Below are 15,639 nucleotides of genomic sequence, written 5' to 3'. Positions count from 1 at the left end.
CGAATTTCGCAGCTTTGCAGGTCAACCAGAATGAGGGCCTTACAGTAAAGGCAGCTCTTTGTGTGGGCTGACCCAAAATTCACAGAATCGGTTATGAATGTTGGTTCATCCACCATATTGGCTGACTACAGAATTTAATGACAAATACGCTTGGAGCAATGGAATGTGCGCTTTTCCCACCTACTTCTAGCTTTTTCTCTCGTATGCCATTAATAGAAAAGTACAGTGATAAGAGATAAGAGCAGTCATTGTATAAGTTATATTTAAATGTTTACATTGATAATATAAGAAATATTGTTTGGATAATTAACTATATAGTTACTTTCCGTTCATTGGAGGAGTGTAATCGCTTCTGATTTTGTGCAGTTCCAGGCGATCTTATAAGGGGATATTCAATCGGGTGTGGTATAGGATACAGTCATTAGCCCGACGTCGAGATCCTGACTGGCCGGACTGAGACAGCATGGTGAGCGCAACAAAGCCCTGCGCTCGCCACCTATTCTATTCTCCCTCTATGGGGGTCGTGGACCCCCACGAGGGAGAATAGCCGGTGGCCGTCGGGAACCCGTCTGTCTGTGTTTTAACAGATTTTGGAAGTTTTTTGCATATCCATGTGGTTTCCGACAGTGCAGATTTTTCCGCCAGTCAAAAAAAATCGTCACTGTGATTGAATAGGTCACATGTAAATTTGACCGAGAATTGTTGAAAAGTGACAATATATTTCCGACTGTTGGGAATATGAATACAGATTAAATATCACCCGTAGATGTAATTAAATGTGAAAGGCTTCAAAATCTCCAGAATCCTATGAGTGAGACTCCCCCATAATTTTTTTCAATGTTAAAGATACCATTTGCCAGCAAAGTGCAATAGCCTGCAGACTGTCAGGTTTACAGGACTTTGGTTTGCAGAGATCTTGAGTCAGATATGGGAGCTTGTTTACAGGGCAGGAAGCTAGTTAGATATACAATCATCAGATCTACAATCATACTGCCCCAGTGTAAAAACACTGGAATGGCAGGAATCCAGGCTGGAACTGGAATACCACCTTGGCACTGGAATCAAGACTGGAACAAAAATAGTTTGGTACCAGGTATCTGGACTAAAACCGGAATGGCTTGATATAGGATTCTCCACTGGAACCGGAATAGCTTAACACATGAATCCGGACTCGAACGAAATAGCTTGGCACATGAATCTGAGCTGGAACAGCAATAGCTAGCCTTAGGGCTATTTCACACACTCCGGCTTCTGCCGGGTGGCGAAACCCTGCACTGCCAAGAAGCCGTGCCGCACTGAGAAGTTTACAATGGAGCCACAACCCTTCCAGTGGTGGGACCCGGCTGCACCCGTGCGGCTGGGCCGTGGCCGTCCCGTGTGAATGGACACAAGCGTGTCCATTATTAACTACTGTGTGCGGCACGGCTTTTGGTCGTGCGGGGTTTCGCCGCCCGGCAGGAGCCGGAGTGTGTGAAATATCCCTTAGCACATGAATCAGGTAATATGGTAGGTAAGCGGCAAGTACACAGGGATACCCATAGCAACCAATCTGATTCAACTTCTTATTTGTTTTGCACTTTCTAGAAGAAAATAGATAGATCTGATTAGTTGCTATGGGAAACATCCCATCTTCAATAGAACTCCAATCTTAGTAAATTTACCCCTGAGTGTGAAGTATTATTCACTGCAAATGATACAATTATTTTTAGGTACTTGTGTAGTTTCACAGCATGGACACAGGCGCACAGCGCCATGCTGGCGCCGTGAAAGTACACAAGTACCTATTTTTATTTCCTGGCACATTATAAGGCCTCATCAAGCTCTGCCATGCCGAATTTTAATGGCTGCAAGGACATGCTGGCTTTAAAGGTCCATAAACACTGGGCGACTTTGAGCTGAAAGTCGCTCAAAACACCCAGTTTGAGCGGCTTTCAGCTCAAAGCCGCCCAGTGTGTATGCCCCTGGGAGCTCCCGCATCATTGTTGCGAAAGCCGTTCATCTACTGGTAATACCAACAGATGAGCGGCTTTGAGGACGGCTTTGCATAGCACTGCGCTATGGAAAGCCGTCCTCTCCCCTAAATTCCATTTAGGTCCCTTCTCCATCTTCCATATGAACAGATTTTGGACCTGATTCAGAGATGGGGGCAGAAGTGTGGAAATTGGAGTGTGCATGCGGTAGCACTTAAACTGTGGTCTCACCATGACCACAGCTTAAGTTGGTGATGGGGGTAGTGTGGATACAACGGGGGCGGAGACGGACCATTTTGTGAGAGCGGTTCAGACAACGCATGTGTTTCAGGATCACACAGTGGAGGCCCAAAACATGGCTGGCCTGCAACTGGCTTCGCTGCTAGCGATGTGCCGCACATTTCTGTGGGCAAATCGCTGGGCGGGACACCCTGCTACCATGGGCTGTAGGTTAGCGGGTCCTCACTAAACTACAAATATATAGGTAAAAATAATAGAAAGCTTCCACTCTACTCCCCAAATGCCCAGATATGAGTTGGGCATTCCCATCCTTTGGTCACTGTGCCTGGTTAGTGTGCCGCTGTTCCACCCATGAGGGTGAACAGATTGCATTTTTTTGATTGGTCAAATCAGACATGATCAAAAATGTTTATGTCTGGATCACATTTGGTTTCATTGTGATCTGTTGGAGTTGAAGATGACAGGTAAATTGTCATATCCCACCCGATCTCCCATCTAAAGCGTTGGGAGATTGTGTTGCACATACTGTACTTTTTGTACTAGATCTGATCTCATCGCAAAACCGAGATGCGATGAGATGCGATAAATGTATACAATATTGTATACAATAATTGTAACGTGTATGGGCACCTTTAAGCTATTGATGGGTTTTTTAGCGCTGATCTTGTCCATTAAGGTCGGGTTCCATGCAAAGCGGCTAAACCTGACCAAACTAATGGACGTGCAGCGAAAAGTCAAATTTTTATGCGCAAACGGTTAACTTATTGCAGCTTCCAGCTCGCCAATCAGGGGGTCACCATGTCATGTCAGCACCAGTAGCAGTGGCGTGCGGTGGGGTGAGGCAGGTGAGGCACAGCCTTTCCTGTCATACTAACGTATACGTCGGAGTTTTGAGTTTATAAAGTATGTCAAAAATACAAAGAATCTATAAAAAAAATCGGTACTTGTTTAGTTTCACGGCGGCAAAAAAATCTTATTTTTATTATTCTAATAATTTTATAGTCAAAACTCTGGAGTAAAAAGTCTATGGCAGGTGAGGCAGTGTCAGCAAATCTCCAGCAGTATATACTGCTGCACTTGTGTATAATGCCCACATGTACCCCATGGCTCATAAATTGTGTGCAAATCTGACTCTGGTATTTGCCAAGGACTCCTCATCCATTTACCTCACCGCACGTCCCTGACCAGTAGCGTGCTGCGCCCAAATGGAGCTACATTTCTATACATACATTGGGCGCCCTTTAGTGGCTGCCAGTACAAAAACATTTGACTACTGCCCACAGAAAAATATCAGGATCTAAAAATGGCAAAGCTGCAATTTTTCTGGGTATTTCAGCAGCGCTACAGCTGGCACTGTTGGACCCGGGAGGAGGGTAAGTATTACAAACACACTGCATCTATTATAAATACGCCACTGTTCGGAGCAAATAATAATACTGATAACATACCCTATTGGCTTTACAATTTGTCTACTAATGATCTACATTGTAAGATTTATTGCTTTGTGGTTTTACATCAGTAGTTTCAAAGTGTGCCTTCCACCGAGCATGTACAACCTCTGTAATCTGTTGTATCTTTTTATAATATTATGGTACCAGATGTCTGATATTCACTTGCCAGGCATTAACCTCTTAAACCCTGCTCTTGCAGCCAGAATGATGAATGAGAGAGGTATTGTGTGGTTTATGTCTATGACGTGTGCAGCCCGAGATTCTGCCTGCAGGGTCCTAGCAACTATCACAATGTCACTGTGTTCTGCAAGCTGAAGGGAAGAGCGTATGGAATCAGAAGCCCAAGGATGTATGCTGATATTAACAGTTACTGACAGATTACATTGTTGTTATAGTACAATGGAGGAGAGAAGAAGCAAAATGAATTCAACTACCTGGAGACCTAAGTTACACAGTTGTGTAGGATGGCACTCTCAATAAAGCATACCTCCCAACTGTCACGATTACAGCGGGACAGTCCCGATTTCGGGTCCTGTCCCGCTGTCCCACCCGCGGCAGGCATTGTCCCGCTGCGGGGGTGGCAGTTGGGAGACCCCCCAATCTAATAGAATAGACGCTGTGCGCATGCGCACAGCGTCTATTCTCGTATGAAAATGAGGTTGCGGCTAATTAGCATAAGCCGTGCCCTCATTTGCATACACCCCACCCCCTTTTCGGGGGTCCCTATTTCATTTAATCAGAAGTTGGGAGGTATGATAAAGCATTGACCAGGCATAGTTATGAATTGAATATGCAATTCCAACCAAGGTGGCAACCTAGAGTGGTAGGAAGGTGGCCAGGCTACAAAATCTCCATTGTCTACTGGTGGGTAATGGGTCTAAAGAGCAACACAGTGGCAGAGCATACTGCAATTTGTAGTTCCACAGCAGCTGGAGTGCTTCAGGTTGTCTACTCCTCTACTCTCTCGGCCTTTTGGCTAAGATCAAGTGTAGTATCTGTTCTTATCAGTTGGGTCTGGAACGCCCCCTGGCAGAGAATAGAGAAAAGCAGTACCGTAGCATCTTGTTACTGAGCTGAGGATTATTAATCACCTCATGTTCTCGGCGAGTGCTAGGAATGGCTGAGTATCGATGCCCTGTTGGAGGAGGGAATACCATTTTCTCCACTGGTAGGGAGGGGAGAAGCATCAGGCTTTGAGATGGGGCTCTTTTACAGGGGTCTTTGCCTCTGTGGGAGAGTCACTCGAAAAGCTCGGTCTAGTATCCACTCCCAGGAAGACGGGAAAAGCTGGGGCCGAGTAGATTGCTCCAGGCTGGGGAGGAAGGACTCCAGCCTGGGGACAGCGAAAAGCCCAGCGCAGTACTCAATCCCTGGGAGAGGAGAAACGTCGGGACTGAGTAGGTGGTTTCTTCTTCCTCAGTTGGTCTATTTGGGCCTCTGCGGGGGAGACTCACCGAAAGAGCCCGGTGGAGTATCCATTCCCATGCCGGGGGGCCGGAAAGGGCCTGCTGGTGAGGCAGAGAAACACTTGGTCGGACGCTGACTGGCTGGCTGCCTGGAGTCCGAGGCTGCACTGTGCCCCCGGGGGTGCTGAACATGCACGGGTGATCCCCAAATCACCTGGCACAAGTAAGCACTTGCACTGCGCACTTCCCCTCTAGGATAGGCTGCACGTCCTTACCTCGTCCTTTTGGATGGGGTAGGACAATTTTTCACACCCCCACCCCGGCCTTCTGGCTGGGGTCCTCTTTATTATTTATTTCTTTTCCTCTCTTCACGTTCGTGCACTTTTACACGTTTTCTGTTTTCTGTAGTGTGTCACGTTTTTTTGGGTTGTGTGGTCGACCCTTACGGGCCTTCCATTTCCCCAACGTGCCAAAGCTCTCGCCTTTTGAGGAGAGCTGCGGTCCCCCCGAGGACGACCCCGAGCCGCAAGGCGGAGGGAAGTCCACTGAGGGTCTCTCCAAACCTTCGGGTGCGGAGGACCCACCGTCCTAACCCTTCCGGGGGTTGAGGAATGAGGGTCTCTCTAAGCTTCGGCGAGGAGGACCCACCGTTCCCTATTTTCCCCTCTTCGGCCTTATGGTTGAGAGGGGTTAGGGGAAAAACGGGGCCCGTCTCCTTCGGGAGATAAGCCCACTTCGAACGCACGGCCCCCTTTGCACGTGTTTAGGCACAGCACTGGTGGTAGGGAGCACACCTCGGGCTCCTGAATTTTTTTTTTTCAAACTCCTCTACTCTCTAGTGGGTTGTTTGTTGTTTTGAACATCACAGTGAGGAAGTAATCAGTAAGTACAGGATTGACTTGTTATGCTAGAAATGCTTTGTAGTTGAGCAATACTCCAGGTAAACACTGATTTAATGGGTGAAATATAATAGGATGAGATATTCAGAAAGTGAGATAATTGTTAAGAAATCTCCAGGGTTTTTTAAAGCGGCAATCATTTACAAAATCAAACCAGTTTGGTTTTCAGTGTAAATGATTGCCGCTTTAAAAAAAAAAACTGGAGACTTCTTACCAAATCTCTCTCTTTCTGAATCCTATTAACTTTCCCCCATTATCTTTTATTATGTTTTCTAAAAACGTGCCTATTCTCCCAGATTGGCTGCGAGCATCCTGAAAATCAGGTGGCTCTCCCAGAAGGGCAGGCAAGTCTCCAGGAGCCAGTGGTAACACTCCAAATCTCCTACATCCTTGAAAATGGGAGGGCGATGACACGATTCGCATTGATTAGCGTCTCCGTAGCTCCACCCTTTCACTATTCAATGGCAGTAATCTCAGCTTACTCAGCTTTCCTTTGCACCGCCCACCAATGTTGAGGCAAATTTTCATATGACTGCAAGTAGTTAGCCGCCTCCCAGAATGAAAGCCCATCCTGTGTAAATCTGCGAATGAATTACAAAAAAATATTTTTATTTATTTTTTACCAGTTATTAATATAGCGCACACATATTCCGCAGCGATGTACAGACAGAATATCGCTATCCGCTATCTTGACGCTCATCCATGCGCAAATTCACTCACCATAGAATAATTTCTCCTGACACTCCGGGAAGCCTGCTTGTTACCACCCCGAAACGTTGACTTTCTGTCCGTCAAGTTGCAAGAGGAGTGCGATTAAATATTTTAATTATTTCTGCCGCTGTTTTTGCTCATAATAGAGCAGATTGCGAATTCGCTCATTAGCAATCCATTCTGAATCGGGCCCTAAGTTCATCTTGCAAGCTATAATTAAATGTATTTTATTTTTTCAGCTGGGCAGTGGGTGGCGTCTCCGGCGCTCGGTAAGCTGCGATGTTCGCTGCTTACTGAGCCAACCTGAATTAGTTCACATGTACAAGCGTCTTTTTGTAATACTGATTGCAGGATATTATCCTGTATTTGCAAGTATATGGCATAACAATATTTTGTCCTTTAAAACAGCTGCTAGCTGAGAAAATAAAGCACCAGCTCCTTTGTGCCAGATAGATACAGAATCTGATAAGGGATCTTGAAGGACATTTAGTCCCACTGTGCAAACTATTCTCATGTTTATCAACCCATAAATATTATCTCATGTGTAACTAATGACAGCCTCCAACACCTTTGCAGGCCAGGACATAGTTGCCAACCATTCATGTTTAATACTGGGTACACACTACCCGATAAATGCCACCGTTCCGATAATCTGATAAACGCTGCGATCCAGCATGGTGATTGGGGCCAGTGTGCACCCATACTCCACTGTGCAATTGCTTGCTCAGTATGTGCTTTCTTTTGATCTCTTCAATGGGGTCGAGAACCAGATACAAATATTTTGTCCTTTAAAACAGCTGGGAGCTGCAATAATAAAGTTCTAGCCCTTTTGTGCATAGACAGATACAAAGGTATCTGTCTATGCACAAAAGGGCTAGAAGGTATATATCAAAGCTTCTAAAAATGAAAACCAATCAGATTTTGGCTTTCATTTTCTAGGATGCAATAGAAAAATCATAGACAGAATCTGTATGTTTGGTATGTACAACATCATCTCTTTTCATTTTTAGAAGCTTTTTTAAAATATGCCCTTATTCTGGTTGGTGCGGTCGAGCCGCATATGCGGCTCCGACCGCACCAGACGAATCCCCGCCCACCCTACGGATCGCCACGGCCGTCCGTACACGGACGGCTGGCGATCCGCATAAAAATGGTGGAGGCTACGCCTCCACCATGGTGGGAGCTGCCCCCTGCATTCGATGGTCGTCGACCATCGAAGGCAGGTCCGCACGCCGCGGCAGCTCCCGCAAGCTGAGACCACACGGACAATCGTCCGTGTGGTAGCTTGTATGGGGGCTGAAAGCTGACATCCGGCGACGTCAGCTTTCCGCCCCCATGAGTTGCGTCATGCCCTCATTAGCATGCGTACGCCCCGCGTTTGCATGGGAACGCCCATGAAACGCGGGGCGTATACATAGGGAAATGAGGGCATGAAGCCCCTCACTCCCCTATACGCCCCCTTTGCGGCGTAGTAAATTTCTGTGCGGCGAATTCGCCTGCACATGCGCAGATTGACCTCTGCGCATGTGCAGACGGAAAACATCGGCGGTACGGCCGCACGCGGGCCGTACCGCGCGAATCTGAATAAGGGCAGTGTCTGATAAGGGATCTTTTTGTACAAAGCCTTAGCGAGACATAAAGTACAAGCGAATCAGCTCCTAGTTGTGATGTTACTGAATGTGTTTGATAAATTGCAGCAGTTGATTGGCTGGTACTTTATTTTTTTTATACATCAGCAGACCCTGCTGCACTACAGCTCTATAGAGTTGTGTTTGGTGAATTTAATTGTAACATACAGAATGTTGCACATGAAATACTCAATAAATATTAACGTCTGTGGTGAATAATAATGTATAAAAAACATTCAGTTTTCCATCTGAGGGGGGTATTCAATCCTGGGCGAATTTTTTGGCATGTGAAAAATCTGCAACTTTTGCCTATATTTTGGCTGAACTTGACTCATCCTAGTCAATCCCAGAGCTGATTTTTTTTGCCCGGGAATCGTCAAAAACCACGTGAATCGGCAAAATTGCAGCAAACCGCCCCTTTTCCCCCGAACCACCCCCCTGCTTCAGTAAGCTGCCTGCCCTCTACCAGAGAGGGCAGCAAAAAAGTCGGCAACTATGCTCTAATACCCATCCCTCATCCCCCGTACTTAATGACAGGATCTGTCTGGGTTCTGACTGCTGGGATTCTGTTGTCAGTATTTTGACTATTGTGATGCTGGCCACATCCCATATAATAGCCTCGTCAGGGCCAGTGATCTCACCAGAGAATATTGGCCCTGACAGATCGCTCAGTGGCACATCTCCCTGTGTGTAGGCCCCATTAGATTTGGTCTGGTCATGTTATCCTTCGAGAGTTTATGTGGGAACTGATATCGCCGGAGCGCCTGCTGTAACAATTACCACCGCATTTTACAAGTGGCCATCAATGCAATGTGTCCTGCACTTACAGCAGTTTCTGTGAGTCATCCATATAACAATGAAAGGCAAAGCTGAGGCTAGATTAATAAGAGCAGCTGCATAGCTAGAGCAACATTGCATTTGGTTGGGGTGATGCGCATGTATTTTATTCTATGGATAATAAGTTGTATTTTTAGTAGAAAAGGTCTTGCCTGTGACTGTGTGCAGAGTGGATTGCACCATCATAAATAAGAGCACATTGTCCCATTGTCTGTGAATGGTTATACAGTTGCATTAGATTAATTTAGTTTGAAAAGTGAGAATTGAATCACAGTGGCCCTTTATGTGAACAGGGTCCTGCAATACAATGTGATGCATTTCCTATATTATTGCCACATCAGAAACAAACAGCCGCATTATTATATTATGAAGAAAAACATTAAGACGTCTTCCTGGGCATTGCTGGTCATGTGTTGCATGGGTGCCGGATGGGGTTCTGACAGTCGGGATCCCGACTGTCAAAACACAGACAGCCGTGTTCCCGACCGCCACCCGCTATTTTCCCTTGCGGGGGTCTACGACCCCCATAAAGGGAGAATAGAATACCGTGCCTGCAGCATGGGGAGCACAGCGTGCCTGCAAGGGGCTTAGTTGCGCTCTCCATGCTGTCTGGGTCCGGCCAGTCGGGATCCCGACGTCGGGATAATGACTGTCAGGATCCCGACTGTCGGACCCCTATACCACACCCGTGTTGCATCACAGGCTTTGGTCTGTGGCAAGTTTACTTCAGCAGCAGCTCCTTAGCTCAGGGAGAGTGTGAAAGAACTCAATATCATCCACCACCACAACATGACGACAACAGTGCCCATATCTACATGTTCACAACTGGCTTCTTTTCACTCATCAGCTGACAATCTAATTATTCTGTCTGGCATAGATATATTTAGATACAATAAAACTACAAATCATTTGTAATTAAACATCAGACAGAGAATCCTGATAATTACAGAGTGTGGAAAAGCAGACTAGGATTCCTGGCTGATCCACCTTTTTACAGAAACTGTGCCTCTCTACCTGCCAGTCATTCAGGGAACCTTAGATTGCTCAAGAACATTTCCCGTGCACTGCTGTGCATCGTGTAACTGGGGCAGCCTGTATTATTACAAAGCTTTATTGATTATTAGCAAAGCATTTTTTGCTGTTTCGATTTGTATTTTTAATAATGGTTTATTCTCAGATACACTTTGTAACATCTCTACAGTCAGACAGAATTGCTATGTCACAGTCTCCCCATTTTTTTTTTCTTACTCCTTCAGAAATAGCATCTAATTAGTGACTCATAAAAATTGATTTGTTTCTTTCTTGCTGTGGAGAAATAAGTCTCAGCTTTGTAGTCATTCACCTTATAAAACTACAATACTCCTGACTTCATTTACAAATATAAGGGTCTCTATATCAGTGGTTCCTCTGTACATAGGCACCCAGGGTGTTGCAAGGCTATTGCTGGGGTGCCTAGGGTATGTGGTCTAGGGCTAAACAAATTATAATTGTCAAAACCAGTGCTTGTGGCTGCCAGGCATAAACATGCAGACAATCAGAAGCACCACCACCTCCACATAACTGATTTTATTTATTTATTTATTTACAGTATACTTGCCGACTTTGGAGCTGCCCTGTTGGGGGGGAGGGGGGGATGCGTGCCTATGGTAATTGCGTCATTCACGTTTTTAGGAGGCGCCTTATCAACAGGAGGCAAATTGTACTAAAGTGTAATTGTACAACATCCCAGTAAGATCTCCCCCTTTAATAAATAAGTATGCTTATCTGTTTCTCAATAGTGTAAGGACATATGAAGACCTATCAATTTGTTATTTGTTAACCTTTTTATTACATAATCTGCTGAAGGGCATCATAGATTCTATATTATCTTTAGAGTAGAAATCACAAGCGCTCCTTCGTCCAACATGAAACATTTCTTAATATAGACCATCTTTAATTAATTTGTGTGTGTGTGTGTGTATATATAGAGAGAGAGAGAGAGACAGAGAGAGAGAGAGAGAGAGAGAGAGAGAGAGAGAGAGAGAGAGAGAGAAGCCGCACTCCACTCACTGCAATCACAGGAGGGTGCTAAATCACATAGAGAATAAATACAAAAGATTTCCAAAAATATCAGAAAAATAGAGATCTGCACACCATGAAATTTTGTACCAAAAATATCCAGTTTATATCACAATCGTGAAAAAAGTTTTGAAACACATGGCAACATATTATGCAAAAAATACAAAGCTGCAGGTTACTTATCTAATACAGACAGTCAGCATGGTGCCCGTAGATGCCTGCTGCTAGCCACATGGCTGTCTGGCTTGACTTGTGGTGTGCAGATCTCTATTTTTTAGATACTTTTGGAAATCTTTTGTGTATGTATGTGTATATATATATATATATATATAGAAAGAGCAGCAGACCGGCACACTCACTGGCTCAGACGCTAGAATTCTGCTATGCTGGGTGCCCCCACTAGAATCATGGAATAGACAATGGTTTGGAGGTGCGGCACTCCCCGCAAATTAACAGGACTTGCCTGTAAAACCGCTTCAAGTCCTGTTAATTTGCGGGGAGTGCCGCACCTCCAAACCATTGTCTATATATATATATATATATATATATATATATATATATATATATAATATATATATGTGTGTGTTTTCGATGAGGTTGGCACTCGCATCTGAGTAGAAATCAAAATGCTGGGGTGATAATCCAATTGCACGGGGCCAACATTAGTCCAGTGAATATGTAGTAAAATGAATGGAGTCACTCACCAGTCTTGCAATAACCAAAGGAGCTTTAATCAGGCCGCATGGCACAGTACAGGAATATCGACATTTATGGGACTTTTGTCAAGATGATTGTTAGGTTCCAATACATCTCTATTTAAACTAGAGATGAGCGGTTCGGGGATTCCGAGGAATCCGAACCGCTCCGAACATCGGCGAGCCGCGTTCGCGAGTTTCCGGCTTTGTTCGGAAACCCGAGTGCGGCCGAAGGCCGGAATCTGGCGTCAGATTCTCGAGAATTCGGCGCCATTTCACAGTCACGCATCCAGCTGCACACAGCTCTGCTCGTGGCGGATCTGGGGCTGGCATTGTGCACTGGGGTCTTGAACTTGAACTGTCATCAATTACTTGTCAGATCAATCATCAATACTGTGCAGAGGGGTGTTGTGCAGAGGGGTGCAGTGCAGAGTGCAGACAGAGGGGTTTGTGCTGTGCAGACTCAGAGGGGTGTTGTGCAGTGCAGACTATAGGGGTTTGTGCAGTGCAGAGGGGTTTGTGCTGTGCAGAGGGGTTTGTGCTGTGCAGAGGGGTTTGACTTTGTGGCAGTGCAGTGCAGACTCAGCAGAGAGGTTTGTGCAGTCCAGAGGTGTTTGCGCTGTGCAGCCTTCAGAGGGGTTTGTGTGCTGGGTTATATATAATATATATAATATACTTATATTGTAGTTATTGTACTGGTCGTGTGTTAGGAAGGCTGTCAGTCAGTGTAGTATGGTACACAGGCATGCTGTCAGTCTTCTTTTCATTGTAAAAAAAAATTTCATTGTGGTGTGTGGTCACTGTGGTGTGCTGCACTGCAATCCAATACACCATACATAATATATACACTGTACTATTGTCAGAAGCAGAACAAGTTCCGTGTGTGATAGTTCTGCCTCCACGGTCCACGCAGTGTTATCCAAGGCCGTCCATAAAAAAAATACAGTATAAAAATAAATGTTGCTGTTCTTTATTTTTTTGCTGTATACTGCACCACAATAGTATACACTCCAAGATCCGTGTGTGATTGTTCTGCGTCCATGCAGCGTTATACAAGCTGCGCATTAAAAATAAATTATACACAGACCATGCTGCACACGTGTTAGTCAGACACACACACCGGCCTCCCACCCCTGGTCCCTGCTCACCTGGATTCCCCTGCTTGGTAGCCAGACCAGGCAGGTACAGGTCTCAGGTCAGGGCTCCAATCCGCCCCACACCTGTATCCGCCCATACAGCCTGGAGAGGACGAGCAGGTTCTGCATCTGCAAAGGGAGAGGGCGCTGGGAGTGGGGCGCACCCATCGCCTCCCACAGCTGTGATGACCCCCAATCGGAGTCTCTCGCTGAGCAGGGGGAGGCGGGCCTGCCATGTCCCACCACCGTGCACCCTGGGAGATATAGTCCTGGCTGGCCACTTCCCCACACTCCCTGGGGAACAGTCAGCAATGTTATGAACTACATCTCCCAGAGACAGAGATCTAAAAAAAAATTGGTACAATCGGTACACTTTATTTTAGCCGGTACAGATCGTTTAAAACTGATACTGTACCGACTAAAACGGTACAGTTGGAGTGTATGCACTTTTTGTTTAAGGAGAATTTAGCCGAAGTTACAAAGGTAAGGGGGCACTGCAATGTGCATAATATAAACTGAAATCCATTGCAAAGTGGTACAATAAAAAATTGATGGCACTGTAATGTGGCACAATATGAACTGTAGGGCACAGTAATGTGTTGCTATCTGATCTGCTCATTGTAATGTGGAGGGCAATATAATGTTACATGATAAAAATTGGAGGCTACTCTGATGTGGCACAGTATGAACAGGGGGCACTTATGTGGCATAATTCGAACTGGGGACACTGTACATCTTAGTATGGATTTGGGATACTGTATGTCATAATGTGTACTGGCATCCCTACAATGTGACAACATGAAAACTAGGGAACTGCGGTCCTTCATAAATAATCTAGGGCACTATTATGGTTCAGAAAATGAACTAGGACACTATTATGGGGCATATAATTAACGACTGCTGCAGAGATCTGTCTTCTGTATGTGGCTATTTGGCCAAAAAAGTTCTGGTTATGCCCCAGAAGTCCACAAAAGGATAACTGCTCAGATGCTCCTGTGAAAATATTTATGGATATGCAGTCTCAATGGAGAGACAGGCAGGTCTCTACCTCATTTAGGGCGTTATTTTGGTTCACTCCTGACAAGTTCCTTCTTAGATGGACAAAACCATGTGCACTGCAGGTGGGGTAGAGGTTACTTGTGCAGAGGGAGTTAGATTTGGGTGGGGTTTTACTTCAAAGTTAGATCTATATGGCAGTGTAGAAATAAAGCAGCCATTATTTTCCCTGCACAGAAACAAAATAACTCACCCATATCTAATTCTCTCCACATTGTACATCTGCCCCCCCCCCCCCCTCAATGTACAGTACATGGTTATGTCCATCTAAGGAGGAATTTGTCAGAAGGAGTGAACCAAAATAACCCCCTTAATTATCTTGCACTGCAAAAGCAAAAAAAAATTCTGCACTGGTCAGTAACATAAAGCACCGCAGATGCATCTACTCTCGGTACTGCATAAATAATGATTTCACTCCTCCCCTCGGCCTATTCTAATGCAAACTCTGCCACCTTGCTCTGTAAACCCGGTTGACTTAGAAAACTAGGTTACTGTACTGAGAATAGCAAGTTAAAAACAGGTTTTGCACAGTAGTAGATATTAAGTGTATTTTAAATGATGCTCAATTTTCTGAAGCCCATGATATTATTATGACAACTATGGAGTTCAATACATAAATTCAAATAAAGAGGAAAACATGACAAAGAAAGACAGAAAAGTTACCGGTACTTGTTTCCTAGCACGGCGCCACCGATTTTAATTGTAAGGCATCGGGTCGGAAAAATCGGGTCGATCGCATCGCATGCAACCAAATCGCATTTGGTGATGCGACATGACCGGCCCGATTTTTACATTGGAATAAATGTAAAATGGTCCGAGACCCAATTTTACATTGGACCCAATGTAAAATGCCCCCCAGACCCCACTTTTTTATTGTATACCCACCCTAATGGTAAATTATATGTCAAATGCCCCCCCCCCCCCCAATTGTTAACGCCACCCCATGGTGAACGCCAACCTGAAGCGTGGCGAGCCCGCGAGGGGGGGGGGCGGTACACGTCCTCCGACCTTTTCATACCCCCACTATCCACGTCGGCGTGGAGCTGATCTTATATAGTTTGGTGAGCGCAGCGAGCCACCGAGCCCGAAGCGTGGCTAGGCGTTACCAACGGGGGGCATTTGACATAGAAATTACCCATTAGGGTGGGTATACAATCAAAAATTGGGTATAGGGGGCCATTTAACATTGGTTCCTATGTGAAATCGGGTCCATCGCATTGGTCGCCTTGTATGCCATTATAATGGCATACAATGGACCCGATTTTACATAGGAATTTAACATTACATACAATGCTTACAATGTAAAATCGGGTCGGTCGCGTTGGTCGCATCGCATGCCATTATAATGGCATGCGATGGACCCGATTTTACATTTGTTGGGAAACCTCAAAAAAAGCCCGAAATCGGGTCGGTCGGGTCCCATTGCATACCTTAAGTTAAGGTATGCGATGGGACCCGATGAGCGCCGTGCTAGGAAACAAGTACCAAGTTACCTATGTCCCCAGGAATGTTTTCAGAGAGGAGTTCTAATTTTAATGATCATCTCTTTGTA

General features: G+C 45.3%; 1 protein-coding gene and 1 pseudogene across 1 annotated transcript in view; both read left to right on the top strand.

The window, feature by feature from the left end:
• ELL3 (elongation factor for RNA polymerase II 3) overlaps positions 1–15,639 on the top strand; it is a 110,878-nt gene that overhangs the window by 7,036 nt on the left and 88,203 nt on the right. The gene's annotated exons all lie outside the window — the stretch shown is intronic.
• Positions 4,618–4,757, top strand: LOC146076316 (U2 spliceosomal RNA; annotated as a pseudogene).

Source organism: Crinia signifera, chromosome 4 (assembly GCF_055691185.1).
Source record: "Crinia signifera chromosome 4, ASM5569118v1, whole genome shotgun sequence".
NCBI classification, from domain to species: domain Eukaryota; kingdom Metazoa; phylum Chordata; class Amphibia; order Anura; family Myobatrachidae; genus Crinia; species Crinia signifera.
This window is presented reverse-complemented; position numbering and strand designations above follow the sequence as displayed.